Source organism: Condylura cristata, unplaced genomic scaffold, assembly GCF_000260355.1.
Source record: "Condylura cristata isolate star-nosed mole 26May11 unplaced genomic scaffold, ConCri1.0 scaffold00006, whole genome shotgun sequence".
Taxonomy (NCBI): domain Eukaryota; kingdom Metazoa; phylum Chordata; class Mammalia; order Eulipotyphla; family Talpidae; genus Condylura; species Condylura cristata.
This window is the reverse complement of record NW_004567107.1, coordinates 46,378,519-46,405,561: the sequence shown is the minus strand read 5'-3', so window position 1 is coordinate 46,405,561 and position 27,043 is coordinate 46,378,519. Positions and strand designations below refer to the sequence as shown.

Sequence of the window (27,043 nt, the reverse complement as noted above, 5' to 3'; positions counted from 1 at the left end):
TAAATCACACTGCAATTAACTCTATCTTTGTTGCCATTTTCACTCAAAGTATTATAAAATTTTATTTTATTTTTAAAGATTTATAAAATTTTAATCTCAATATGCTGCTCAAATGTTTCTTACTGGAGACAACAATGAAGGCTAATTTTCTGTTTTCATCATTTTGGAATGCTCCAAAGAACATTCTGCATTGTTGACACTCCTTGTTTTTGGCTGTCATGACACATACTCCTTAAGTTTCTCATTAAATTTTGCTTATTACATTTCCCCTGCCTCTTCCAAAAATGTCAGTGTTCCTGTAAATATTTATTATTGGTTACCACTTTTGTGTTCTTGTCTTCCATGCTTCATTTATCACTGAAGCACTTTTAAATCCCAAATCTGTACAGCTAGTTTATAATTTTCTTATGGACACCAGATCTATATTTATGGTTTATTACATCTAGAAAAGCTATAGCATTTTAAAACCCAATTAATTAAAAATTTTGGTTATATTTCTCTACCATCTCCTCAGATTACTTATTTCCAGATTTCAAGCTAATTTTTTTTAAAGGTCTATTTATTTATGCATACAGAACTGGGGTACAAGCCAAAGGTTCATGAGTGGTGAGAGGATTCATCAGAGAGTGGGTCGACTGACAAAGTACACTGCTGAGGGAAGCAGCAGGCAGGTCGGGTGAAATCTGCTAGGCCAGTGAATTACCTCCAGGGTGGGGATTGAAGTCATGCTGAAGTGGCTTTAGCTTTTTAGTTCTGTGCTTTAACCCGCTGCACCAGCAGGGAGGGCTGCAAGCTAATTATTAAAAGTCTTAACAGGGTTTAAAATTTGGCCTTAAATTATATCTTCAAATATAAACCGGTCTTTCCCCTGCATATTTTTGAACCCAGCAGCACAGAGCCAGTTGCCATCAGTATTGGTGCATTTCCATGTATTTTTATTGTCTCAATTTTGAAAATATATAATTGGGTTCAAATCCAAAGAGACATATAAAAACTTGCCAAGGAAAAGGTTATGGAAATTTTAGGATTGACTGCTATTAGTTTTTAGGGCTTCATTTGAGGTGTTGGAAATGGTTTGGAATGATGGTGATATTTGCATCATGAATGTACTACAAGTCAACTATGCACTTTAACTCACTGTGTTTCATGTTATGTGAATATATTTTTTTTCAAATGGTCAACAACTTAAAGAATATGTGGAATGTGGGCTTAAGCTGATACCAAGGTACATAACAAAGTCACATTTTAGCATGTTTGTGACAGAGGCAAATCATAAAGTAGAACATACAAAGTCTAGAAATTGAGCCAAACATCTATGGACACATAATTTATGACTAAACTTTCGTTTCAGAGCAGTGAGAAAATTATGATATTTTCAATAAATCATGGGTCTATTTGTAAAATAATGAAATTTTATCTCAACTCAAGGGGAAAAATAGTGATTATACAGTTCTGTTTATATTAGATGTAATAAGTAAAAAAAAAAAAAACTATGGCATAATGAGGCTTTTAGAATTAGATAAAGACAACATAATAAACAAAAATGGAGATGGATTAAATTTGACTATGATGAGAATAAGAATGAATGGGTGTTTAACAATGCATTTTGTAAGTGATGGGAAGCTATGGAGTTGGAAGTATATCCCCACAGTATAAAACAATACAATGCTGATACCTAAGTTATCTAAGGACCTCTACAAATCAATAGACAGATTGCCCACAGAAAATGGGTACAAATCTAAAAAATTGTCTAAATTCTAAAACTCTTAGTCATTTATATATGGCTGCTATCTGAAAGAAACATTAAAACTAATTAATCGAGGAAACATAATTTGAAAAAATAGTGATACTCCACTATACCATAAACTGATGACTAAAATTAAGTAAAATAATTTCTGGTGAAGTTGTATATCATCAGCAGCTATCATATGCAATTTTTCAGAAGTTGTTAGACTATTAGCACATTCACTAACCTAAAAATTTATTCCTGAAATTTCCTAACAGAAATAAATGTGCATGTATAAAAAAGGAAGGTCAGACTTGAATTATCCATAAAAACCAAAAAATAGAAAACAATAAAAGCATTTCCCAATAGTGACTTGAATGTATAAATTGTGGACTATTCACCCAGTGGAATACTATTAAATAATGAAAACTACCAACCAAAAGCTTAAAGGAAAAAGGTGATTCTTACAATCATAGTATTAATGAAAGAATCTAGACATTGAAAAATGATCCTATTTATACATGTTCAAAATTGAGACCCAATAAAAAATATAAGCAAAAAATTTGGAAATACAGACAAATGCTTACTGATATGAAATGCAATACGTTCAATGACATGTTGAAAGAGTTGTCCTTTTCTGGCAACATGTTGTCAATATACAATACAATATTATGGTATGCAACATTATATGCATCTGCATTGTATCATTATATGCATCTGTATCAGGTAATTTTACATTTTTCATTTTTATCTGTCCTTTAGTGTAACCGGGAAGAAGAAACCAGTAGTTTCAAACTGTGTGTGTATACATTATATATTTGGCCCTTGAATCATACATGTTTGAATGGCCCAGCTTCAGTTATTTGCAGATGTTTTTAAATAAATATCTGAAAAAATTTTGAGATATCTGGTAATTTGAAAATTTCACAAACCACATAGTACAGAAAAATAAAAAAATACAGATTTCCTTTATACATAGAATACTTGCAGACAATATTTTATCATTTACTACCATAAATTATATCAGTATGGTATAACAAGTTAAAATTTATCAGAATGTATGTACACACACACACTTGCAGACCATATGTTATGTAACTTTGTCAATACAAACAAAAGTAAATATACAGGATTAAATTAGTACTAAAACTATGGTATTGAAAATAATATGGCATTGGCACAAAAATAAATGCATTATTCAGTGGAATACAATCAAAAGCCTGAAAATAAATTCATGTACATGAAACTATTTACTCTATGATAAAGAAGGTATAAGCATACAATGGTACAAGACAAGTCTCTTTACTAAGTGGTGCTGGGAAAATTGGAAACTGCGCACAAAAGATCTCTAACCCTATACATAAAAGTAAATTGCAAATGGTTAAAAGATTTATATAGAAGACCTACTACAGTAAAATATATGGATGATAATGGAGTTAGGGTTTATGACACTGATGATAAAGATATTTTAGGCAACTTGAATCTTACAGCAAAGGAAACAAAAATAAACAATAGGGATTGCTTCAAGTTAAAAAATGTATATTCATTGATAGAAAATATAACTTTAAAAATACCATATTGAATGAGAGAAAAATAATAATTGTATAAGATTTACAGAAGTATACACTTTACCACTGTAATAATTGTATTTCGACTTCTTGTTGCTGTTATGGTGAATCTAAGTGTTGAAAGTATTCTTTAAAATGCCATGTGACACTCATCACCTCCACATGAACAGTCCCTCTCTACAGTAAACTGCAAAACTGTTACCTCGTAGAGAGCCAGAAGTTGTACTCTTATTTGTGACTCTGCACCTCTAAACTCCCAACGGTCCATTATATACATTGATGGGAGGGAGTTCTGTGTATCTATATGTTAATCATGTTCTAGTTCTTTATCTCTGGTGATTATGCAAGTATGTACTTTGTCGTATCTTTTAAGGTCTGTTCACTTGTGGTTTTCCATGATTCTTTTATGACTTATAAGTCATAGCAAAGAAATAATATACAATATGAAAATAAAAACCATACACCAGATATTTACACATTTCATGATCAGAACTAAAATCCAGGGACAGAGACTCCCTGGGGACAGACCACCCACTCCACACATTTGAAGCCAGGTTAAATTCAAAGTGTTCTCTCATAAAACAATAGAATATATTTCTTGTTCTTTACTAGTAAGCTGCTGATCTCCTCAAATGATTCTAGGACCTAGATAAGGAACTTTACAAACTAGTGGTCCAGCACTATGGGATTATGCTGACTAGAGAACCTAATTTAAATATTCTGATAATGAAACGTACACATATTTACACAGACTCACAAACACATTGTATTAACTCCTCTTCACTTGTTTTATTATTTTTCTTCAGGGAAAGATGTTTTTTAATACTTGTACAATATGCAATTTCAAACCTGATTTCCAACGCAAAAGGAAACAGCAATTATCAAATGTTTTTTAAAAAGTCCTTTTTTATAGTAATAATGGTTAGAAGTTCAATATTTCTACTCAAACACAGAGGCAGGCAGGCATATTTACAGAAGACCTCACCATGTTTGCCATTGCCTTTACACAAGACACTATTTGTGAAACCTTTGCATCCCATGGCATGTCTTCTCTTGGGGATTTATGTGCTTCAATAATGTGTTTCATTTGATCTTCAAACACCTTTAAAAAATAGAGACCGAATTTTAATATAATTTGAAAATTAAAACTTTGTTTTCATTATAATACCATGGATTTTTTTTAAGGATTTTTATTTATTTATACATACAAGAACTGGGATACAGACAAGAAGTACAGGAGGTGAGAGGATCCACCAGAGACAGAGTAGAAAGCAGAACAGGCAAATATACCGAAATACACTGCTGAGGGGAGCAGTGGGTGAAGCAGGAGAGGTCTGCTGCACCATATGGGTCACCTCCCTGGCTGGAACTTGGGCTGCAGTGGCTATAGACAGCTGCACTTTAACCCGTTGCCACCAGGGGGGGCCCTACCATGAATTTATTAAAAAAAAAAATTGATTCAAAGGCAAAATTAAGTGCTGTTTGATAACTGACAAAGGCATGAATGAATCTTTGATCTATCACTTTGATCTATCCTTAAATGAATCTTTGATCTATCACTCACTCCCATAAGAAAATTTATGTAATGAATATTAGAGGTTTTTAAACACAGGTAATAATTCTTACACCTAATAATTATAGTACTTTTTTTTCCCCCTTTGGTGAATTCAGAAAATTGTCCTTATCTGAACAACTGGAAATGTATTTTTAGGACTCATTTTAATGGTAAATATGAGATTCAGTATTCATTTTAATTGTAAATTAAAATGTAAATAGTACAATTGTAAATTGTAAATTCATTCAGGATTCATTTTAATGGTAAATATGAGATAAAATAAATACTTGAACTTAAACACACATTTTTACAAGGAAAGGATTTTGTGAAATCCGCAGTACTCATAAATGTAAAAATGTGGAATTATAAAATTGTAGCATATGTATATATATATTTGTGTGTGTGTATGTATATATATATATATATATATATATATATATATATATATATATATATATATATATATATATATATATATATGTATAAATTGAAACTAAAACATTATGTTCTTTCTCTTTCTCCTCTCCCCAACCCCTTTCTGTCTACTAATAGGCTTGGACTCCTGGAACATTCAGTGACTTCAAAAATCTGGTAAGAAGATTTTTCTGTATTACTATCATTATTATTATTTCATTTGCCTCAAATCAGTAGAGAATATTTTTGTATCTCAAACGTAATCTTTGTTTTAAAAAAATCCTTCTTTGATTCTATCCCCTGCGGTTGATTTTCATAAAGCTAGAAAAAAGTCAATGATATCTTAACCCATGTGCGATGATCTGATGTCAGATATTTCTACTGGGTCAAGAGAATAGTCCAAAGACAGGTTTCTAAAAGAACATGCATAAATAAGTAAATAAGTCACCACAGACAGAATATGAAATAGAAAAGAAGATTATGTAAATAGGATGCAGACTGCATCAGTTTGAAACATTTTCTTCTCAAATAGATAAAATGCAACAGCAAGAAAAAAAGAAGAGCAGAGTATGATGACTGAATATTTGGGAAGGTTTCCATTGCTACTGTATTGATATTATAGGTTAAAGAGTATGAAAGTAGAAACACACTGGAGACACTTTTATTTTTCTTAAGGAAACTTAAAATTTTAGGTATTTGTCTAGTACATAGGTTATAGGCGGGGAAAGATATAATGTTTAATTAAAAAGATGGCTACTTGAGGTCACTTTTTTCTATCAAATTGATTTTTCAAAGAGCTTTGTAATTTTCTTAGTTTCTGTGACTATTTTTTAAATTATTTTATCTATTTTCTTACATTGTTCTTTTTGCTTGGTACTTTTATTTCCCCAAATGTTATTTAATGTCACATTCAAATTCGTGTGTCAGGATCTTACCATATTCTAAACTTATGTAAGATTATAAAAACTACTTTGTCTCAGATTTTATATATTTTCCTGCTGAATGCACTAGTTTATATTCTTATGCTTCTGTAATATGGGAATCCCAGACTTCTCCAGATTCTAGCATTACCCATTTTTAAATAAGCCAAGAATAACCTGATAGATTGCACTCCCCTCCAGTCTTCACTGATAATGGAGGTTGCTGGGTTGAAATGGGAGCACCATGATGCAGTGAATTATCTCTTGCTCCCAAAAGCATCTCAGGTATTCTCCATTAAAATTTTCTGGTCATCTTACCATGGCTTCCTGTGCTGTTGACACCATCCCATTCTGTATCTCCTGGCAAAAGTAACAGTGAACTATGTAACACATATTATTAAAGACTTGGAGTAAGCTAACAGATAGCTTCACAAAAAAAAGGGAAACCGGAGTGTTTACAGCCCTTGCAAGTCCTTAGACTATGCTTTCCCAAGTTTGTCTTCTCAGTCCCTGTCCTCAGTGCAACACACCACTGTATTGTTGGGGGTCTTCTTTTCTCCAAGCTGAATCCTGCTCGCATTTTCTTTCTCAGAATCCAGTGAGTGAAAGAAGAAAAAGTTAACAAAGTGGTCTGTCTCATTTTATCCAATCAAAGATTAAGATTATTTGTCTTTATTGCACAAGATTTTGCTTTCCTTTTAGATAGGTGTACATAGAAACTTCTCCTAAAGAAACACTTACTCACTGTGATAAAATTCAGTAGTCCATACTTAGCCATAAATAGTAATAACCCAAACTTGAATTTTGTCTGTTTTTAAATAATTTTAAAAATATATAATAAAATTGTCAGCTGTTGCTCAGGTGTGTGAAGACATTGGTTGTTAAGCCCCACCCCCTTAGCTTGTTCTGTGAGGAAGAGGGGTTTTAAAATTTATTCTTTGAAAGGCACTACCATGAAGTAATACTTCAAGACAAAAAATATCTATGAGTATGTGTCAGTATAAGGGTGTAAAAGGAACATCTTATTTCAAAGAAATGTTTGCCTTATTTTAAGTTACTTGGCACTTGGTACTGATTGGAAAATTGGTATAAGTTAACTTAATTTGGCTAAGTGATCTTTTAAAAATAAAACATTTTATTTTTGTGTAGAAAAGCTGGGCTGTAGGCCAGAAGTTCAGGGGGTGAGAGGATTCACCAGAGACACAGTGCAGAGCAGAACAGGTAACCCTACTGAAATTCACTACTGAGGGGAACAAAGTTGGGAGAGTCAGAAGAGGTCTGCTGTGCTGTATGTGAGTTAGCTCCTGCTCAGGAATCGAACTCAGTCTGTCTCAATGATAGTGCTGAGACTTCACCTTGTGCCACCGATTGGGGAGGCCCTTGACCAAGAGTTCTTAATAGAAAATAGAGAAATGATTCTGTCATTTGAGAAATGCATATAAAAGAATGAACTTTTCAGTAATACTTTGTTGATCAGTTTTAGAAAAGGTAACATGTTGAATGCATTGAGTTAAATAAAATATTAATGTGAAAAAAAAAAAGAATGCTTTAAGTATCCATTGGGAGGGAAGACTGACTTTTTGGAATCTGATAATGCTATTTTATCTCACTTTTACATCATAACAAATTTTTGGATTTTTTTCTACCCAAAACCTTTATTAATTGTGTTAGTAGGATTGGAAGTTTCTCCTATAATTATTCCTTTTCTTTGAATTCCACTTCCTTCTTCACTTAATTTTCAGTGTGTTGTTCTAATTCTGACCATCATTTCTTCTGAGCCATCTCTCTATTTCATTTCTAATCCATATTTTATAAAATGGATACATCAGTAATTTGCAAAGAAAACCTTCTTATATATCCTAACATGTTTTCTGTAAATTTGTTTTCCAATCTAATATATAATTTACAATTAGTACAATACCTAGTCAAGAACAGTCTTCCTTCCATACATACCAGGAGACTATAACCTGATCAGATTGCTCTTTTCCTCCCTCTCACAGAACCCATTATCAATTTTTTTCCTTCTTTTTTTTTTTTTTTTTTTTTTTTTTTTTTTGCTTTGTGAATAATTAGATTTTCTCTACGTGCTCAAACACAATTTCTGTCCATTCTTCAAAGCCAAGTTCAACATTCATCTTTCTCCTGGAAGTCTTCATTATTTCAATTATTGTAGTTTGCTTCCCCTTCTTCATGAAATCTTTATCTTCAGGATCACACAATTTATCACTTTATCTTATAATGTTACATGTTCTAAGTTCAGTGTCCTTACTTTCTTCTAACAAATTTTGCAAGTTAATTGAGTTCCGTTCACTGTACCCAGTGATTTTCAAAGGAAACAATGGCATAGAGGACAATTAATAGTATTACTGTAGGCAAATTCTGAATTGTATGACAGACTCTGAAAAGTGTATTTTTTAAAATAGAATTTGGGAAAATAAATGTAAGGTTTGAATCACAACTGTATTAAAATATAAATAATAACATGCAGACTATTACAAAGTAAGTACATTAAAATGTTCTCTGTTCAATTATATAACTCTCAAGCTAAAAATGTGATATTTATTCTTGAGCTGAATGCCAGCAATAAAAATTCACTTAAGTATGAAGAGCTAACATTGCCCACATTGAAGCTGGAAATATTTGCAGAGAATCTTACTGAGGCATATTTCTACTTACATAAGATGATGTGTTTAATTCTTATGATTCACTGAATTTTGTGTCTGTGTGTACTTTTGGCGTTTTTTTTCTTTTTTTTTTTCCCCGCACCTGAGACAGGTCAACCCCAGGGAAAAAGGGATCATTTGGACATGCTTCTCTTAACTACCTTCACTTAATAGATGGGGATAAGACCATGAAAGCCACACAGAGAAAAATAAAACGAAAAGCTTATTTACAAGCAAAAAAGGAATACGAGCAAAGGGAGAGAAAGATGTATTGGTCAGCAACAATGAGCTGAGACAAAAAGCCCAGTGTTATGAAAAGCACAGATACATGAATACACATGTTGGGCTTTGAGCTAAGCATACTTTCATAACAATATCCCTAGCTCAGGAGTTCCCATTCAGGAAGTCAAGTTCACGGCATGCTGGGTTTTGTATTGTTTGGTGCCTGATCTCTTCAGATTGGAAATGAGATGGGTATAGAATTCATAAAGATGTCATGGGCTAGGTTCATTCAGGATGCCATTCACTATCTCAGTTTGCTCCTTCCTATTTCTCCTGTCCTCTGGAATGTAACCTTTTAAAAACCCAAAGTAATGGCTTGTATATAGTGATGTACAGTTGAAGGGAATTAATACTTCTGAAGCATTACCTCTAGGTACTATGCTAGTCTTTTCCTATCTCATTTCAAACTTACAGTCACACCTGAAAGAATATAATTTCGTTACAATTTTAGAAAATAGTATTCACAGAAGTTGATTAATTCTTCTATGATATCTAAGTGAGAAATGATATAGTTAATTATTATATATAGTTAATAAATTATGATTCTGAAATTTCTGTGTAATCTTTGGACTACAAAGACTTCACTAAGTTACTTTCTCCCAGAATACTTAGCCCACATAAAAGAGAGAAAGAGAAAGATATTTGATAATAACTTGTGTCCCCTTTATGCATACAAAAGACCCTGTATGACTGACTAACTCACCCACATAGCTTAAAATGTAATCTTAAATAGCTTAAATAGGACAAGATATTTTTTTGGGGGGGGGGAAAGAGCAATTCAGTTGGAGCAATTATTGAAAGCAGTTATTTTGCTTTATTCTAGAAAAGGAAATAAAAGCACTAGGTCTTCCCTGAAGAGAACTTTATAAGGGAAAGTTTCATATATTAAACACCAAATGAAATTCTACCCAACCTTATGAGTCCTCTGAAATTAAGATTTTTTTGCCAAAAATGGCACATGTGTTCTCCTATAGTATGACTTTTGCAGCTTCTCAAGAAGTTCTGACATTTAGAAGTAGAGTGGTAATTTTTATTTTTTTTATAGAAGCAGTATCAAAATTCTAGGAAAAGATCAGTCCAGTGAAACAGTCTTGCCAAGTTTCTTGAGGTTCCATGTAAATTTACCCAAAGTTAATCCTATAGTATGCAAGCAATAAGAAGTATTTCTGTGGAAACAAAAAGGGTTTAAAATAAAAGCAAAACATAAATCCAGGCTGGAGACTTGTAAGAATTTTTTTGAAAAGTTTTCTAGATAATGGTGGTCAAAGGATCTTCAGATGGGAAAAGAGCACACAGTGGTTTCCTTGTTAGTTTGATAACAGTAATGTAATAAAACAGCAAATTTTGATAAAACCAACTTTATAGATTTTGCAGTAATAACCGTAATAAGTTGATACACAATTTAAAATGAAATTTATTTTCATAGTTATTTTAGGTGAAAATCCTGTTTACTTTAAATCCAAGGAGGAAAAAAAAATCACAACGTAAATTCCTGTTGTGTTTAACCTTATATTATATATCTAAATCAATAACTTTTATATCCTATCTATGTATTTGATACCATGTACAGACATGTAGCTCAATATATCTATTGTGCAACATATTTTATATCTATATATCTATATCATTTATATCTAGATGTCTTTATGTAGATAACTTGATACCTACATATCTAGAGATAACAACATATGTCTACAGATATAAGATATAGATGCAGAGAGATATAGATATAAAATTGCCATTAATGAATCAAGTTATATATAGAGGCCAACTAATCCTATATTTGAGCAATGATAATTAATGGATACTTCATTTTCTCATTCATGTTTTTTTTAATGCACATTTTAGACATTTTGAATTCTCTAACAGTACTACTATAAGCCTGTAAAATGCATTCATGTGCTTAGCATTAATAGTGGTATGGCTGATTAAAGTGTAAATTATTCAAATGGAGTATTGAATTTTCAAAGAGTTGTGTGCTGACACCAATATAGAAGGCTTTTAAATATCTATATATACCCATATATAGTTTTTTATTGGACAAATGCCCGAATATTCTCATCTATAAGGTACTCTTCTTTCAAATATTAAATGTTTGGTGTTAAAATAGCATATCATTTCTAAGTTTCTTATGCTTGATATATAAATTTAAGGGCCTAAATCACACATAGTCCTACCTGAGTATTAAGTTGGAAAATTCATTTGAAGATGCTTTGTAATTCTAAGTAGCATATATTACTGAATGTTTTTTCTGTAAATATGTCATGCTAATATAAATTATAAAAGTATAAACATAATTCAACATGATAGAGGCTATAAGAAGGAGTACACTCTCATAAACTTATTTATTCACAATGTTGAGTAACCATTGAGTAACTAACTTGAATAAGTATTTAGTCTGTTATCGCTCATGTAATATAAAAGTGGCATAAGGTAACTCTTTAAGAACCATCATTTTCGGGCCCTCCTTGGTGGCGCAGCGGGTTAAAGCACAGTACTAAGAAGCTAAAGTCACTTCAGCATGAGTTCTATCCCGCCTACCCTGGAGGTGATCCACATGGCGTGGCAGACCTCTCCTGACACGCTCACTGCTCCCCTCAGCAGTGCATTTCATTGATCTGCCTGTTCTGCTCCCCACTCTGTCTCTGGTGAATACTATTACCGCTCCTGCACCTCTGCTCTGTACCCCAGCTCTGTATGTGTAAATAAATAAATCTTAAAAAAAAAAAACATCATTTTCTATGTTCTGTTTAATTGTAGCATGTTTAGTTCCTTGAAAATTGTCATTGACTAAATTCTGAACATTTATTTAAGAGTCTTGATTCTTTCCCTTTTCCTTTTTGGGATAAGTTTACTAGAAATTATCAAAATAGTGTGAGACATTGTTAGTGAAAACATATGGTTTATTTTTTATTCTTAAGCATATGGAAGTTATACTTTATTTTAGAGATGAGTAGTATCTCTGTGTATTTGCATCTTCCTAATATATACATCTCTTTTGGGTCATTTAGGTGGTTTCCATAGCTTGTTTAGGGTGAATAGTGCTGCAGTGAACATAGCTGCATCCTTTGAATTAGTCTTATTTTACATTTTTTGGGTAAACACTTGGTAGTGGCATTGCTGGGCCATGTGGTAGATCTGTTTTTAATATTTTCTTAAGCATCTATATGTTTTCCAATAGGAGGTATAAATGTACATTTTCACAAGAGACCTTGAGTGTTCTTTTCTTTCCGCATCTTTGCCAATACTTGTAGTTTTTAGTCTTTTTAATATGGGCCCTTCTCACAGGTTTGAAGTGGTATCTTGTGGAATATAAAGAAATAATGCATCTGAAAAAGCCAAAACAAGAACAGCCCCTAGAAAATTGACTGTAGAACTGAGGCTACTAGTGAGAAAGTGGAAGGAGAGGGGAATAAAGTGGGAGAAAGCACATGGGCTATGGAGGAGGACTAGGGTATTTTGATGGTAGGTTTGCATGGTAACAACACCTGAGAGAGAAATTCTGTACCTTTAAGTCTCTTACCCACATTAAAAATTTATGGTTTATCAATTAAAAAAAAAAAAACATACAGGCCCTCCCTCCCTGGTGGCACAGAGGGTTAAAGCACAGCACTAAGAAGCTAAAGCCACTTCACCATGAGCTCCACCCCGCCTGCCCCAAGGTGATCCACGTGGCTCAGGAGACCTCTCCTGACTCGCCCTCTGCATCCCTCAGCAGTATACTTCGATTATCTGCCTGTTCTGCTCCCCACTCTGTGTCTGGTGAATCCTCTCACAGCACCTGCACCTCTGGCCTGTACCCCAGTTTTGTATGCACAAGTAAATAAATCTTAATAATAATAATAATAAAAACATGCCATGCAAAGACATGTGCAGTTAGTATGGGGCTTTTCTAGGTTAAACAGAACAAGAAAGACAAAAACCAAAGCAGTGTATAAGCCTGAATTACACTTGCAAAAATAACCAACTAAAAACATTATTGACATATATTTGAAAAAAAAAGATTTTTGTGTAAGACACTTCTAGCCACCTGGAAATGGATGTGTGAAATGTATCAGTACGAGGTATACCCCATCGGGCTCTGTGTGCCTCTACAGAGGAGGCATTATTTTGAGGTAGCATGGTCATAAAATTGAATTATTCTTGAATCTATAATCACATGATGATAGACAGTTGCTATGGCAAGTTCCCCAGTTCCACAATCAACTTATAAAACCAAGAAACAAATTCTTTTGTTTCAGTCAACTGAATTATTTTCTGAGTTGTTTAGTTATAGTATTGATAAAGTAATATAAAGTCTGCCCAAACTATTCTTGTGGAAATGAACACTTCAGGGTTAGGTAATTTTGAAATCTGGACCATGTCTGCCAAAATTTGCCATTTCATTTTTAAATTTAAGAGAGATCTGTCCTGGCCATTACCAGGTTTCTGGGACACCATTTATTGATTAGGGAAAATCTGTACTAAAATATTCAGTTAAAATCAGTTATTACTCAATTTACAAATTCCTTACAGTACAAGATATAGTTCTAAATTTATAATTTTGCACTTTATGGCTGACAGTGAACAGCATTCTGACAATATTACTTTTAGTTCTTTAGTTTTACCAGATTTGGTGATGATTAAAGAATAGATCATAACCACTACCTACTTTCTAAGTTAAAAGTGTCCCTGTGTATTAGATCATTTTATAGGGATTTGGCACTCAGAGTAATCTATTTTTACCTTTCTTTGCTTTTTGGAATGATGTGAAATAACATCCTTTCCTATGTCTGACTGTTTTCACGGTTTCTTCTCTTTTCCTTCTTGCGTGAATTCACCCTGTATCACCTCGTTGTTACTTTTTAAAAAGATGTACTAATTTAAATGTCACCAACATGCCAACTAGCATCATTTCTACAACAGCTAATTAATTAAACATAACCTTTTAACATACAGGACTGGAGATCAAAAATAATTGTATACAATTACTGGAACTGAAAAAATAGAAATGCATTGCTTTGGAAGGGGGCACAGCAAATTATGCCCCATGACGAATTTCATGCCAATCACTAAATGAGTTGTGGGATGTTAAAATCCATCTCTCTATATAATGTTTATTCAACTTTGAACAATTAGTCATTACATATGAATTCAATCAGATAAGCACTACATTGCTTCATCCATTTTGATTAACAAACAGATGTTGTCCCTCACCTAATTTCACCTTCAGGATAGACTTTCAGATAGGCATAGAATATACATTATCCTTCAAACTTTTAATTTGACTAATTAGTCCTAAAATCAATTTATTCATTAAAATGTTTTTACCATAATATAGTTTCATTAACAATGCATAAACATCCCATAATAACCATTATTTTAATACTAAGTCATGCATATGTGTTTATGATATTGACATGCATATTTGTAACTGTTTTGCACAATCACCAAAATTCCTTATTTTATTTTTCCATTGCATGTTTTCTTTTGAAGAAAAATTTTAAATAGATCACATAGACACTTAACTTGTCTTTTTTTTTTTTTAATGATGCTTTAAAGTCATTTTGCTGAATCTACTGGGTGATGGTAATGCTGGTAGGTGTTAAAGGAAGGGGGTTGTTCTAGGAGCAGATTTGAGTGATTTTGCTTACCCACTGTAAGAGTTCTATTTTATCCTCTATCCTTGCTTCTGAGATACCCTTATGTCCTGGAAATATCTACCAGTTCCTTGATATGGAAGACGTAAGATGTTTGACACATGTGCAAGGCAATTAAAGTGTTACATGGACCTCTAAGAGTGTGGACTTAGTTGATGTATTGTAGAATGAAGATAATCATGAAGGTTTACAAGAGAGATAATTACAGGTTAACTCTGGGATAATATTTTCTTGTATGTTTATGATCTGTTAAATAGATGTGCCATTTGGCCACAAAAGAGAACATAGGAATTACTTAACAGTTAAGAATTATTAATTTGATATTATATACTTTGGTAGTTAGGTAGCTGTGATTTCAATCATTACACTGGGTTGGTTAGGTTCTATGTGCTGAGCTAAATGATTCTTCTCAAGTCATCTGCTTCCCTGAAACATTATCTCCAGTTTGGAAAGACTTAGCATGATACAACTTCCAATGATTACAGATATGATCAAATTTTGCTTTAAGTGGTATTTTGAAGTAATGATTCTTCTTAACAGATAGGTTCACTGAAGTTATTTCAACCACTTTGGTTTGTTGTTTGTACTTTCTTTAAGGAATGTCAGTGAATAACTTAAACATTTAATTATATCTATCTTTGCCAGACAAAAGAAGCATTTTTGTTTGTTTGTTTGTAAAGTATATACTACCTTCCCCATTCTTGATAATAGAAAAGACAACATTTCTTTTAACTGACAATAGCTTAACACCAATGCTCAATTAAGGTGAGGTAAGTATTTGTTAAAGCCTATTTAATGAGAAGTTAGGAATTCTTGCCAGTTTTTTGTTTTGTTTTGTTTTGTTTTTCAAGCCTAGAATATTTGAGAGTATTACAAGCAGAAGCATCAAATAGTTCATATGTTTTCATTTTCTTTGAGGAGTATCTCATATTCCAAAAGGAAGAGTTTATCAACTAGGATTAATTGCTTCTAACTTTTACATAGAAAACAGGCTGTTCTTTACATCAATCCTAAAATGTCAGAGGTTTTCAGGTCTAGGGGTGAGTAACTCTGTTCAGATCCTCAGTAAAACTTCCTCTGGGATCAGGATCAGATGACACCTTTGTTTTAAGTCATTCCTTTAATTTCTATTGCATACCATCCTGAATTTGTTAGGTACTGATTGAAATGGCCACAGAAGTAACAAACAATTTAGTGAGCTCTGAACGCTATTACTTTGAAAGATTACCTCATTAAAAAATTTATTAGCATTTGCTTGATTATAAAAAATTTCATTTTCATAGAATTAAAAATTTTATAAAAATTACAATTAATAATTGTGTCCAGCTTTTCTGTTCTTACCTTACAATCTATTTAGAATGAGATTTTAAAAATATATAATTTCTAATTGTTATAAAAGTACTTTCTCTTAATTGCATGATAAATTCTTTTTTCCAGCTACATGTCAAGGACATGTATTTATATTAATTTTAAAGATGAATTTAATCATGAGGAGTCTATTTTTTTAGTTATATCTAAAATAGGTATTTACCCTTTGTTTCTAGAAATGAACTTGAACTGTCCATTACATCTTGATAAAGAATTTTTTTCTCATTTTACTTCATAGTTCCAACTAAGGCATCAAAATGGCATTTTCTTATTAATATTATGGAATGATAAAACCATCACTAATATGTCATTGTTGCAAAGCCTTAGAAGTCAGTGAATCAAGATAAGTCAATTCAGCAAACATTTACAGAGCATTAAATATGTGTCAACCATTGTCAAACTCTGAGGATTTAGAATTGAAATTCTTCTTTCAGAATGCCCTCAAATTAGGGGAAACAGACCATAAGCAGCAGTGCAACAGTGGCTGAATGCAATTAAAAAAAAAAAAACCCTCCATTTTGCCTATAAAGAAGCTAAAGTCAGTGACATAATTTGTCTGAAGTCACATAAATACTTATGTGAGGATGCTGAGTAAATGAAGGTACAGTTTCTTTTTAATTGACCTGTAGCTAAGTGTTCTAGAAAGTGAATTAGCAACCCCAGTATGTTTTTCTTCCTTTAGAACTGATTAAAAAAATAATTAAAATATCTTAACAATTGTATTCACAAGCTAGCAGTATAAATCACAACATAGTAAATACTTTCCTTAGTATTCCTGCTCCCTGCTAGCCCTTTCTACTTCACCATTTTCATATGTGGTGTTAGGAAAGAAATTAACATATATTGTGTATCTGTTCTTTAGGTGAAACCCATCATACTGGCCAGTCACATTGTTGCTTGAAGCTTTTACCCTAAGGTCTTGTTTTTCCCTCCCCTTAAGATTTCCCATAGCTATATTGGCTCTGCTCATTTTTTTTTTTTTTAAAGATTTATTTATTTATTTATACAGAACTGGGGTATAGGCCAGAGATGCGGAGGGTGAGAGGATTCACCAGAGACAGAGTGGGGAGCAGAACAGACAGATCGAGGAAGTACACTGCTGAGGGGAGCAGCGGGCGGGTCAGGAGAGGTCTGCCACGCCATGTGGATCTCCTCCAGGGCAGGCGGGAATCGAACTCATGCGGAAGTGGGTTTAGATTCTCAGTGCTGTGCTTTTAACCCGCTGCGCCACCAGGGAGGGCCCGGCTCTGCTCATTTTTTATGTCAGATTTTTCAAGTATCACTTTCACTGAGTGGTATCCATACTACCATACAAAGCACTCAGAAACAATAGTAATCTCTCATGGTGTATTTCTAAATTTTGCAATTATTAACTTTGCTGTAACTATTAACAATATTTTCATGAACATGATTTTGCATCAGAATTTAACTCTCAAAGTTGATTCCCCCACCCCCCAGGGGAAAAAGAAAAAAAAACAGCAGAAGTGTTAAGTTTGGATTTTGAAAGGTATAATGTGTATGAATTTCATATTCATATTCCTTACAAAAGTTGGAAATTTATTGAACTAAATATTGAGTTATACAAACTCTGGTAGCTTCAATATATTAAAAAAAAAAACAAAACAGAGACTTCTGGGTTGATGATATATATTTTGCCCCTGATATTTTAGTTAATTTATTGTGACAACATTGATTGACATCACTGCATAGTATTCAGAGGAATAGGTTCACACATCCTCAAATGTGCTTCAGTGCATCCCACCCACCCCAAAGCACTCTGACCCCTTTATTGTATATCATTGGGCCCCTCCTCATATTGTTCCCAGCCCACCTTGGTAATTTCTTTACATTGCTTAATTTACTGTTTCCTTTTCATGATTTCTCGTTTTCATCATATGTAGAAAAGACTTTCTCATTTCAAGTTACTGTGCTAACTCACTATATTTTCTTAGATTATCTGAGTTCAGAAATTTTTTTCTTTGATTATTTTTTACCTTAAAACATGCCAAATATAGAATTATTATTATTATTATTATTACTATTATCATTATTATTTGGCAAAGAAGTAGCTAGTAGCTAGTAGTCTCATTTCCATTACTGAGCAACTGCTATTTTACTCACAGATTTAAACTAATGAAGTGGTATTCAATCTGTCATAATTCCCATTTTTTATATTTATCTGCCAAAATGATTCATGCTGATGGAAGTTGTTCTTAAAATGTCTTATATTTGCACAGAATTGTAAGGCTATGACAGAATTCAAGTCAATCCTTACAACTTTCAGTTTCATTTTGCTTTGGTATTTAGGGATATGTAGATTGAGCTTTGCAGTTTCTCCTATTGCTATGAAAACATCAATCCTCTTAAGAGTGATCTTAAAATGAAAAAATAGTTAAGAGACAAAATAAAGTGTTAAGGGTAGCATTTAAATGAATAGGAGTAAAAAAGGCAACTTCATTTTAGCTTTAGACATAGGAAACTCCAGCAAGCAAAACTGTTCAAAATTTCCATATGCTAATACATAGTAAAAATTGTTCAAATAGACGACCTGTTTTAAAAGATATGTTTAACCATTTATGTGATATGTCTGTAGGGGCACAAGATACTTTTAATTCAACTGTACATCTCAGACAAACAAAAGTTCACTTTGCCGTAGCTAGATGTAGGAGATTGTGGCAGATGCTTCTTCCTAGAAATTCTTTTGAGAGCATTGCAACACTTCAACTGAAGGGGCAATTTTGGAAACAAAATCATGATTAGTGAGCAAGGCTATGAAAATTCATCAAAACTTCAGATTCTGAAATATGAAGCAACATGTAACAGTCATTTCATTGCATCTGCCAACAACTCTTTGAAGGTTGGTCTACCAGTGTTCTGTTCTCATGTCTCCCACTGTCACTGCAGTGAAAATTGAATTGAATGGTGAGATGCTCAGGGCCTTTTATACAGTCACTGACTCTGCTGGGTGCGACTTCTCCTCTTCCACTTTCTACCCAAGGGTGAATCCTTAAATCTACAGCACTCAACATCCCTGACTTAGTATATGTATGGGCCTAAAACAAACTTCCAAAGCAGAGAGTATTGAAATTCCCCCTTATATTTTATTTTTTAAGTTTTTTTTTTATTCATACAGAACTGGGGTACAAACCAGAGGTGCAGGGGTGGTGAGAGACTTTGCCAGACAGAGTGGGGGGCAGAACAGGCAGATCAACCAAGTACACTGCTGAGAGGAGCAGCGGGTGAGACAGGAGAGGTCTGCCATGCCATGTTTATCACCTCTGGGGCTGTTTCGAACTTGTGCTGAAGTGGCTGCAGCTGGCTTGCAGTGCTGTGTCCTAACCTGTTGCACCACCAGGGAGGGCCCAAATCCCACCTTATTTTATGAAGTGTTTTAGCCATGTAGAATTTCTGTAGACCATGTGGAATGCAGAAAATAGATTATATATCAACTCTCCACGAATAGGGTGTTTATAAAGCTCCCCATTTCTTTTTCTAAAGTGAGTCACCATCACTTCATGGGCCAGCTCAATTTTGGCTCTTCTATAAGGATTTAAAATGTCAGTAGTAGGGTTCTCCCTGGTGGCACACAGGGTTGAGTCTCAGCTCTATGAAGTTCTTTGCAGCTACTGCAGCCAGTTTGATCCCCATCCAAGGAAGTGACCCACTTGGTACTTCAGACTTCTCCTCTCTCACCTGCTGCTCCCCTCAGCAGTGTATTTCAGTCAATCCATCTTTTTTTTTCCCCCTCATTCAGTCTATGGTGAATCCCTCCCCTTCTCCCCCCAACCTCTAGCCTGTACTCCAGTTATTTTATGCATAAATGAGTATCTTTTTAAAATGTCAGTAGTAAATATTTATTGGGCTTGACTTACCATTAATTTATGGTTTGAACAGCATAAATTGTTTCTTGCATCTGGTATTATGTGGTTATTAGGCCTCTTTTGTCTGGTTGAAATGTGTCCCACAACACAATCACTCTTAAGTGCTATCAGACAGCAACAGGGTTCCCATTTCTTCTTGCATTTCATAATTTGTGTCACAAGGCCTAGAAAATATCAAACAACAATTATATTTTCTTATTTATGCATACAGAACTGGGGTACAGGTCAGAGGTCCAGGGGCAGTGTGAGGATACACTGGCTTGGGATCAAACTCATGCTGAAGTAGCTGATGCTGTCTGTGCAGGGCTGCACTTCAACCTGTTGTGCCACCAGAAAAGGCCAAGATCAGTGACATTTTGAGTACATCTAATTGCATCCCTACCTAAGAACTATGATTCACTTTCCCCACTCTATACTTCCTTGGTCTTTGATTCCTCTTATTTCAACAACATGTAAAAACAATTTTTTTAATGTTGTACTTAGATAAAAATAGTAATAAGTACTTCATGCCTAAATTATCTGGCAGAAATAATCCATAAGTATTTAATTTTGAAAATAACAAATGTAGACATTGGTCACAGGGTCATTTACCAAATATATTAATCTTGGCCAGTTATTGCTATTTTATATAAGAGTTCATATGGCTTCAAAAGTTTGTATATCTGACATTTTAAAATTATTCTCTATTTAGTAGGACAACTACGGTGTAGACCAGAGACCGAGTGGGTAGCAGAACAGGTGAATCTACTGAAATACACTGTAGAGTGAAGTGGGAGGAGTGGGGGGCGGTGAGATAGGAGAAGTCTGTTAGCTCCCTGGCTGGGGATCTAACACAGGTTATAGAGGTGATAGGGTTGAGACTTAAACCCTTGGCTATCTAGGAGCTCCCTGTATAGCTGAATATTAAGATTGTTTTTCTCAGACTTAAACAAGCCAAATTGGACATGCTTAGTGGACAATTTAGCAAATGACTGATTTGTGTATTTCTCACCCATCTAGGCTTTAAACTGAAAACAAATAATTTTAAAAAGTTAAAAGAATATTTTATTAAACTATTTTTTGTCAGTTATTTTAAAGTTAGGCCAGTTAATAGGCATTTTAATTCAATATTTAGGTCCTCCTGGTAAGTTACTGGGTTTCAGATGTTCAGATGGGGCAAAAATTTTGTGTTATTTTGGAACCAACAGGGTAAATTTAAAGATTTTGTGTAATGTTGGGAGGAACATGCATGTCAAAATTGGCAATGGATTGCAGAAGAGGGGTGGTATCTGGAAGAGAGTTGCTGTCAAACCTCCCAGTAATTTTGAATGCCTTTCTTGACAAGTTGAGGGAGAATATTTTATCATGGGGTATTATTTCTCCTTCCCTGCAGGTTTAATTTGTTTTTGACTGAAAGAGAGCGTCATGTTTTTGGCAGTATGCAAATTAAAATATTAATGAACTGAACTAAAGTAAAATAAAACTTTTTTTATTAACTTACAATCAAAGTTTATATCCATATCTCAAATGTGTCTTCTTGTCATGCATGTATCCCTGGGCTCAAGCAATAGGGGAGAAAATCTGAATTTTATTTGGGTTTGGTCATTACTGTATTTTTAGAAATTGGTAATGTTATCATTTTCTTTTCCAGTCCAAATAACTACTGTTTTTATGATAATTAATAAAGGAAATGATAAGGAAGAAAATATTTAATGGTTTATTTTTTGTATTTCATATTCAGTTTCAGATACTATAGTGTTCAAAATTAACTTCTGAAGGTGAAAAACACTGAAAAAGCTTGTATGAATTTTGTTTTCTGCTAAACTGGTACAAGGTTTCAGAACACTAATGCTAGATCAAATCTTAAAGAAAAATATTGTGTGCATATGCATGCCAGTGACTTTATTTGTGCCAAGGGGGCTGTTACTGTTTATTTTCCCAATGAGCAGTCTTAATATGGTTGGCTATATCTGTTTAGCTTAGGAATCATGCCATGCCTTTGAAACAGAATGTTTAATTATTTTGTCTATGTAAACCTATCTCCCTTGCAATTCTCAATAGAGAGATGTTTAAGTAGATCAGATTCAGTAGATTACTCAACCTCCACACTCTAAGGTGTTTGACATGATGTAGGGTGGTAAACGTCACCCCGAGTGTCTACATGTTATATGCAGTAACATCCAACCAGTTCCTGCTATCACAAGTGTCTCTAGATATTCCCATTGCCACATGGATGCTTAAACTTTCCTTTGCGGAGAACCACTGGAATACAGTAAAGTCTATTATGCTCCATCTCTGCAAAGCAATTCCTAATATCTAATAATAACCTAAGTTATGATTTGCCTTTTTTACCTTTTTGTTGTTGAGATAGACAAATTTAGCCACTGAATGTTAAAAGTAGATAGAACCGGGCCCTCCCTGGTGGCGCAACGGGTTAAAGCACAATACTAAAAAGTTAAAGCCACTTGTGCATGAGTTTGATCCCCAACCGGCCCAGAGGTGACCCACATGGCGCGGCAGACCTCTCCTGACCTGCCCGCTGCTCCCCTTAGCAGTGTACTTCTTCAGTCTGCCTGTTCTGCTCCCCACTCTGTCTCTGGTGAATCCTCTCACTGCCCCTGCACCTCTGGCCTGTACTCCAGTTCTGTATGAACAAATAAATAAATCTTTAAAAAAAAAAAGTAGATAGAACCAAATGCTTGCATTATTGATAAATACATAGCAACTATTATCTTGGTTGGTACAAACCCATAATAACTTTAATAAACAATATTCTGGATGTTCTTAGATAAACAAAGTCTTTAGAGTGATTTCAAAAAGAATTTAATTTTTATTTCCTTTTGGTAAATAAAACTTTCAGTTCTCTAATAAGTCTTAAATTAATAGGCAATCAAAACAAAATAATACAAAGCAATCTTATCATAACTGACTATAAAAAACTTTGACTAAAGTCACAGTGATCTGACTTAAACAAACAGTCTTTTAAACTCTTGTGACTTCCATTTTCATAATCAGGAATCAAGAACTTGGAATGAGTTTCTGTCTATCAAGAATTGAATTACACTATTTTAGATCTATATCTTTAGTGAGTTTCTTAATCACTCTCCCTACTATAATTTCCTCTTGGTGGGTGAGAGTTAAAGATTTAAATGTTTAAGTTCTTGGCTCTTATCTTCTTTCTTCTCATGATGAACTATATAAATAAGCAAAAATATTTTGCCTTATTTCCACTTTAGTTTTCATAAGGAACTATATGCAGCAATTAACCATCCTATCTACTTTGTAAATCTTGTAATAAACACCAGATAACACATTAAACTATAAGTACTCAAGTAAAAGTGCTAAACAGCAAAGTACGTGTGTAATACAGATCAATTCATCTCACTTTGATGTATTTTCTACTTAGTAAAAGAATTCATGCTAGTCACTTTAGAGAACTATTCTAAATTATTTTACATGAGAGATAATGAAATCTACTTGAAAGGAACTTATGCTTGTTGGATGTGATCCAAGAGTTGATTTGTACTTAACTATAGTGTCTCTAGATGAGGAGACAGTTTCTCCAATATTTACATAAATCCATACAAAATGCAGCAAGTTACTATTCTATTAATTGAATTAAGTAGTCAAGGCTACAGAGAAGGAATACACATGTGTACCTAAACATGAATGAATCAACCTGAAAATAATGTCTTTAAACCTATAAATTAGGATTAAATGACTGTTGCTAATTAGGGCACAACAATGATACAAACAAACAGTACTTTCCTTTTGGACTCTTGAAAGTGTGTTCAAACATTGCCTTCTGGTGACCAGAAATGATCTTTTCTGTCACTACATAAAGCTGATTCAATATTTTGTAGTTTATATTCAAATGGTACACTTACATTATATGGAAATGAATACCATAAATCAAAACAACTTATTATACATTTTTTGTTTTATAGTAATTTTCAGTTATATGTATATATATGTACTTATGTACATATATGTATGTATGCACACATATATCTACATATGTATGCATATATATCCCTTGCACACACATGTGTGTGTGTGCAGTTCTATAGTTTGCTGCCTGAATGTCAGTTTCTTTGTGAATTAAGTTTAGATGAATGTCTGTCCCACCACAAAAAGGTTGATATATAATAGCTTCCATTGCAAATGTAAGATAGGAATTATTGAGAAAATTTTAGAAACTTATGTGGTTGATAACGTTTTATAAAGTACCCTCAATTATATAAATTTTGATGACATTTTATATATAATGAAGGAGAATGTTTCAAAGTATAAAATAAACTTACACATATAAAGTAATAGCAGGAATAAATAAGTTGTAAGGTACTACTAAGCTTTCGTAATTAAATATTCTTCTGAGCATTTTTATACTTGTCTTGATATTAGAACCTTTTTAAACATCACACATTTTTTGCCTCACATCTTACATGTCGATTTGTTCAGGAAAGGAAATATTTTTATAAGTTCTTAAACTCTTGACATTCATTCTACAGATGTGAAAGGCTACAGATGTGAAAAGTTATAATTATTCTCCTCAAGAAAGCTGATGATATAATAATTGATGCTGTATAAAGCAACCCAAGAGAGTGCCATAAAAGTTAGGGGACTGGCAAATGGAACAAAATATCTAATAAAGCCAAAATTTTTTAAAGTTATACTTTTATTTATCTGAAGTTTCTACTAAATAGACATCTTATTCAATGGCATCCTGAATTAGATTTTTGCAGTCAGATATTATTGTAGTTTCCACCAAATTTTTAGCTAAATTTTAATCAATAAGTGGTTATATGACATGTGATAGCTTCTTCCTTCCCTTCCACCTTGGATGAGCTCTATCAGCAAAAGTAGAAGAAAAAAGAGAAGTTCCAGGTAGAGAGAAAGACTTGATATATACCTGAATGTATCAGTGACATATTTCTTACAATTAATCCAAGATGGTTCCGTAACTGAATATCTCTTTTTTACAAAATTCCCTTATGCCATTTTTACTATCATAAACATAATTAATAATTAACATGGCTAAAATAATAGCAAAATGTACACTATAATCCTTTCTACTATTGATGCTTTTTTACAAATAAACCATGTTGCATGTCATTGAGTCTTTCCACTCTTAATCTTGAACAAATTTTTGTATAGCTGGTCATTTGATTTTTCACCATTTTACTTATTAAATGTGGCATAGTATTTCACTGAGCATAATCACTTCTAGCTTTATTCATGTTATTCCAGATGACAATACTTTATCTTTTTGATTGCTGAATAATACTCCATTGCATGTACATGTACCACATTTTCCTGACCCAGCCATGCATCTTTTGGGTATATCCCTAGTAATGGAATTGCTCAGTAACTTGGTAACTCCATTTTTAGTAGTCTGAGGAACTTCCATACAGCTTTCACTTATAGGAGGAATATAGGGAAACCAAATTAGGTATTAGGGGAAAATAAGGACAATAAAAAACAAAATGAAACAAGAACAGTCAGTTATGAATCAGACAGTCTATAGGTTGGGGGAAGGAAGGTTCAAAATAGGGAGAAAAGAGCGTGAAGGAACTATGGTGATGGCGCACTGGTGAGCTAGTGGTGCTAATTCTGTGAGGACTACACCCGAGAAAAAGCAAATACTGTAAAATGAACAATGCTGTATAATATATATAAATAAACGATGTAGTAAAAATCAGGGGGTTTATCAGAGGGTGAGCAGTAGAATTCTTAAGGTAGCATGTGTCCTTCAAAAGTAAAAACTGTCATGTGACAGAGAATGTAGCACACATAAGAAATTACAATGTGGAGCGCTTGATTGTGTAGACAAATAACTACATTTCAGTAGTTCTTTTTAAATAAAATACAGTCCAATAGAGCAGTGGTTCTGCTGACATTATTGTCAAAACTATCTTTTGTAAAGTGCTTGTAAAAAACTTTTAAGTATGGCCCTCCCTGGTGGAGCAGTGGGTTAAAGCACTGCACCAAGAAGCTTAAGCCACTTCCGCATGAGTTCGATTCCCACCTGCCCCGGAGGTGACCACATGGTGAGGCAGACCTCTCCTCACCTGCCCACTGCTCCCCTCAGCAGTGCACTTCATTGATCTGCCTGTTCTGCACCCCACTGTATCTCTGGTGAATCCTTTCACCCTCTGCATCTCTGGCCTGTACCCCAGTTCTATATGAATAAATAAATAAATCTTTAAAAAAAAACTTTAAGTATGTAGCATATTTTAGGAAAAATATTTTAATATATGAAGAGGCTATTTTTTATAATCCACATATGAAAATCTCATCCCTTGGGTGATTAAAAATGTGTAGCTGAGTTATTTTTCATATGGCATGCTAGATAATGTAAAAAATAACAACAGTATTATTCCAGTGAGTATTATCAACATAATTTAGAAATGGACAGTTATATTGTACTTCAAATACCATTTTCTTTCAAAACAAGCAACTTCAACTATTTCTGCTATATTACCTTCTATAAGAAATTGATTAAAAATAAAATGGATTATGCTTTGTCTATGACATAATGATTTCTATTATATACATGTTGAACAGTAGAGATGAGACTTTTTCCCATGTGTTTGATCTTTAAGATTCCAGTGCTGGAAGGTTAGATGGAACCCCCTAGTTCAGACATATAAATGACTGTTAGATGTCAGGAAAATTAAAAGACCTCAGAATGGATGGATTGCCAATATTAATTTCATTTTATTTTAATTATATATAAATTAAATCAATACTAGCTAGTGCCATAGTTTTTATGATATATTTTACAGAGCCTGTATTATATATAAGTATTTTATTGCCTTTACAATACTATATAACATATATTTTAAAAGCATTGAAAATAATACACATTTGTATACTTTTTGTTACTTAAAAGTATTGCTCAAATTAACATGTAATTTTGATGCTTTAGCAGATGATAATTTTAATTTAAAATTAGATGTTATTTTATCTGTAATCATGGATTATCAATTTTTTTTAAAGATTTATTTATTTATTCATACAGAACTGGGGTACAGGCCAGAGATGC

The 27,043-nt window shown here is 33.3% G+C and overlaps 1 protein-coding gene across 3 annotated transcripts in view; it reads left to right on the top strand.

Annotated features, from left to right (window-relative positions):
- Positions 1–27,043, top strand: part of PTPRD (protein tyrosine phosphatase, receptor type, D) — a 1,952,036-nt gene that overhangs the window by 751,461 nt on the left and 1,173,532 nt on the right. For all 3 annotated transcript variants that reach the window (XM_012721366.1, XM_004677659.2, XM_004677657.2), the window contains one exon: positions 5,402–5,440. The gene's annotated coding sequence lies outside the window, so the exon portion shown is untranslated. The remainder of the gene's footprint in view (positions 1–5,401; positions 5,441–27,043) is intronic.